Below are 5,300 nucleotides of genomic sequence, written 5' to 3'. Positions count from 1 at the left end.
ATGCAAAATCTATACAAAAAGTACTATAAATTGTAATTTTTTGCCTATGAATATGATGAAAAAATACATTGTAAAATATTAGTTAAAATTCTTATAGTTTGACTCTAAAAAGGAAATCATAACAATTAAAAGTGCATAGAGAGAGTAATAAATAGGTAATTAAATTTCAAGAAGTTTAAAATAAAAGGTTGGAAAAAAGAATTAGATAGACAACATATATTGAAAATTGAAAACATATAAATAATAAATGGGGCCAAATGAGGTCAAACTTTTTGGCTAATAAAGTAGTAGGTAATTAATGGTGTTAAATTGTCCAATAATATAAATTTTAAAGGAACAACCATAAAAGAAGAATGTACAACACTATCAAGCACATATCATCCAACACTTGTCATGTGCTAAGTAGTAGATATTCCCACTTATTATACATAGTAAAATCTTTTTTAATCAATATTTTTTTAAAAAAAAAAAACCTTATTCTAGCTACTTATTGCACCTATATAGTGAAGAGAAAGAAAATACAATAAATGGTTATGAAACATGTGAGATACAAACACCAAAGATATTTCTTTTATTATATTAATATTAATGTAATGCAAATATGATTTTTGCTTAGTAAAATAAACTTTTTGGAGATTTCGATGCATCTCATTAGAATGAATCGTTTGATAATCTTAACATTAAATATTACAGATCACGATGGATCGTTTCATAAACTTTACGAATTATCATGATTTGTTGCATAAAAATATCACAAATGTGTGTGACAGACGTTTACTTGCAACAAAGAGTGTTAAAGTCTTTACCGGTATAAGTTAATTGTCATTAGATTTAATATCGCTAAAAGTTTTAGAGACAATAACAAAAAATGCTAATACTGCTAAAAATACATACTTAACGACTATCGTTAATTAATTGTTCATAAAAATTATTTTTGATGTAGTGCCAGAAATTTAAATGATTTACTAATATATATAAATGCATTTATTGTTTGCTTATTTTAGTATAATGATTAATGACTATGCACATGTGAGCTTCGAGTCATTCAACATACATAATGTGCTACTAAACTTTATTTATTAAAAAAAGGACGAAATTAGCATTTAATTAATTAATATTAGTGTACTTGGGGGCTTATAAATATGATCATTTCTCCATGAAAGAAATCACCACACATACACATTAATCTTCTGCTAATTAGTATAATCCAAATTAGCTTTACTTTGCAAATATGGCCTCAGTCAACAAGTTTGCCATTTTCTTCTTTCTCTTGATCACCATGACTATTGGTTCGTAACTTCAAACTTTCTTTTTTCTTATTTCAGTATTTAAGTAATTTTGACGAACGAATAACATGTTCTTTCATTAACTCAGCTTATTTTGATCAGACAGTTCAAATATATTCATCTCAAGTTGATATCTCTAATTACTACTAGTATAATTTTGTGAAAGTAATCAGGCATAACGGTTAATACATCACATATCATATATGGGAGCTATGTGTAACGAGCCTTGTACGTCAAACCAAGATTGCATGGGCATAGAAAATATTCTTGCTTTCTGCACTACCTGTAAAGACAAAGGTGATGGCACTAAATCCAAGATATGTGGCAATTTGCTTTGGTGAAGAATATCTAAAATTTTCTACTCCGTCCCAAAATAAGCGTTGTGTTTGTATTTTCTCTTTCCCTTTAATAATAATCTTCATGTATCTGTTTGCTATAGCAAATCGATCTCTCTTTATGTGTATTTCTAATAAAGTCGTGTCGTTGATCTTTCTTCGATACAGATTAAGTTATGAATGAAAAGTTTGTATGAATAAAAGTGTTATTTTTGGCTCTGTGGTAAACCATCAATACATCATGTGTGCTCTAAATTAAAAATGTATGGATATATAAAACTATGTTCTTCGTTTCACTTTCTGTATTTTTGTTTTGTTTTAGTTTGTTTAGAAAAGATGTTTAGTCTTTCCTTTTTGGTGGTTATTAATTAGATTATTGTGTTTCAAGAGGATAGTGTAATTGAATATATATAATAAAAGTACAGACTAAGTTCCTTCAAGAAGGGAAGTTGAGTGTATATAAAAAGAATGAAGCTATTATATTTATCTCATCACATTTTTTTATGATGCATGGTTATTAATTAGGTCATTGTGTGACAAGGTGATAGTGTAATTGAATATTTTACTATCTATAATAAATAAAATACAAAGTAAGATCCTTGAAGAAGTGAAGTTGACAATGTAATTGAATATTTATTAATTAAGAACCAAACTCCTGATCTTAACTCATAATCAAATTCATGACTCAGTTGTCGATTTTAGACGCCAGACAGACCCCTTCAACGCGATTCCCAACTCTCAATTTCAACACAAGATTAACTCTAACTTCGACCTTGACTTGGAATCCGACTCCTCATTATAGTATTTTCAGATTCGATATCTTAGTATGTTTTCATAATATATCTAAAAAATTTTGGAACAATATTTTTTTCTTATCAATCAAACACTAGAAAATAAGTAAGAAAATCACTTTTTTTTCTTACAAAACTAAACATAGTCTAGGGATGGACATAAATACCCAATTACCAAAAAACCAGATTGAACCAAACTAATTCAGTTTCAATTCTATTTTTTTTTAAAATTAATATTCAGTTCGATTCTAAATTTTAGGATGCTAAACTTTAGGTTCTTCATTTAATTGAATTTTTTTACTGTAGAAAACGTAATTGTGAAACATCTAAAAATAAGGAGATATACTTTCAAATAAATACATATTTTATAATCATTAATTAAGAGTTTCTATCATAAATATTTAATAGGAAGATACACTTAGATACATATATTTTTGCTATCATATTCACTAAAATAAGGAGAGAAGCGAGCGATATAGTCATATATCCCAGATACATATATAGGAGAGTGGCGAGCGAGATGGGAGAGAGGTGAGGGAGGTGAGCGAGATTTGTTATGTATCTCATTATTATATATGGGTTTTTCTGAATTTATAGGTTTAAGGCTAGATCTGTCTTTGACATTTTTTATTAGGAATTATTTTTTTCATAACCACCGAGGCTCATACTTGAGACTTTTATTAAGATAAAGAAACTTTATTTATCTCATTATAATATTTTAGTTAGATCATTATGTATGAATTGCAGTATAAAATCAACATACACTCTATACTCACTAAATTTTATGAAAATTTCACTCAATATATTATTATTACTTCAGAAACAACTTTAAAATGTGACAAATAAGCATCATGTACTATATGGATAATATTATTGATTTGCACGTCTATAATATCTAAAAAATTGGTCAAAAAGGTTTTATATATTAAATTAATAAAAGAAAATGAGTACAGGGAGAATCATTATAATATGTCATATCTAAAATAGTTTTTCAAAAGTACAGAAAAAATATTCTTTTACTCACAAGCATTCAAATTAAAATAAGTTTTCTCCAGAAATTGTCCAAATAGTGTGCTTTAAAATTGATGGACCAATTATATCAAAGAAGTGCTTTGTATGTGATTTATTTTAAATTTATAAGACCCGAATCTCAAATTTCTAATTAAAAATGAAAATATTACATTCATCCTATTAAAAAAAATTAAGAAAGAAGGGCAAGTTGTCACAGTTACTCTTAATAGCATAAACCAAGCAACATTAATATTTGACCATCATTATTTAATTTCCTTCCGCCCTTAATTAATTACTTGATCACATTTTTCCATGATTTTTTCACGATCTTTTAAAGTCTGTCCAACAATAGTTGTTCACTATTAAATTGGCACATTCCTTAAGAAACAATAAATAATAAGGGTCATATGAGTATTATTTTATCCTTTGACTTTATTAAATTTAATGATTTGAGATATGTGTTAAAAGATACTCCCTCCATCCCATTTTATATGTCATCCCTTTTTAAAAATAGCTGGACCACAATATATGTCATTTTATAAAATTTATGCATAAATTATCATATTTTACCCATTATACCCTTGATAGATTAATTAATTAATCTTGAAAATGTATTTACTTTGACTAACCTAGAAAATCTACAAGTAATTAATTTCATTGGGAGAATACTTCATTCATTAATTAACTACTTTCTTTATTCACTACTTATTCTATAAAATCTTATTTTTGAAAAAAAAAATAATACAACAAAACAAATTAAAAATAAAAGATGAAAAAAATTCAAAAATAATCTTGAAAGTTGAAGCTTCAACAAATTTTATTAAGGAAAATGACATTTCAAAAAGTTCAAAGGATGTAAATATAGGAGACTCAACCAAAATATGAATATTTTGTGATGTTATCATGTTTTCTTTAAGAATTTATAGATAAAAATATAAAAAAACATTTTACACATAATATATAGGAAAATTGAGGTGGGAAAAACTTGATTTTAAATTTTTTGGATCAATTGGTGAAAAAATTTGGCTCCAAAAATAAACTCTAAAATTTAAATAGTCATCCAAATGCATTTATATTTATGAAATCTAACATAATCATCATTTATTATATAGTTGTCTTAAGCAAACATTAAATAAGGGCATAAGGGTAAAATTACCTCATTTCTTAATGCAAGTGCAAATGGAAAAGGTGACATATAAAATGAGACGGAGGGAGTAAATACTTAGTATTTAATAGCAAGGGTAAAATTGTAATGACCCGGAAAGTCATTTTTAGAAATTTTTACAAAATTACCGTTTTACCCATCTCGATAGTTGCCTTGAGTTACTTTGGATCAGTTTGTGAAGTTGGTTAGGAATTTTGAACTATTTATTTAACTACGGTTATTTGTTAAATAATTATTTTTTATTATTTGAAGGTTAATCAGCCAAGTCCATATATAATATATTTTAAGTTAAAACCCTATACCACTTGGCCCATACAAATTAACTTAACTGAGGATGGATGTTCTGAGTCAAACTCAAAATCAGTCGTAGCATCTCTGTAAAATCTCGATGGAAGCAAATATAAGGTATAATCACAACCTTAATTCTTATTATTTTATGGATACACAGATAGTCGGTTATTGTTAATTTATGGTAACGTGGAGTTGAGGGGAAAAAGGGTAAGATTTTAACAAAATCTGTGAATGGCATATATGTTTTTTTTCGTTGTTTGTAGTCCTTCAGTAAAGGCATAAGCTTTTAATACTCATATTGGATAATTATGACAATAATTGATATATGATTAATTAATCATTAGAAATTGGAAGGATTATATTGGTTGGAAGTTTTAGGGGGAACAAGATATGGAGGTTGGCATTAATTTCAATTCATTCT

This window comes from Solanum tuberosum, unplaced genomic scaffold (genome assembly GCF_000226075.1).
Source record: "Solanum tuberosum cultivar DM 1-3 516 R44 unplaced genomic scaffold, SolTub_3.0 scf00051, whole genome shotgun sequence".
Classification (NCBI taxonomy): domain Eukaryota; kingdom Viridiplantae; phylum Streptophyta; class Magnoliopsida; order Solanales; family Solanaceae; genus Solanum; species Solanum tuberosum.
The sequence above is the reverse complement of the archived record's forward strand: the minus strand, read 5'-3'. Positions refer to the sequence as shown.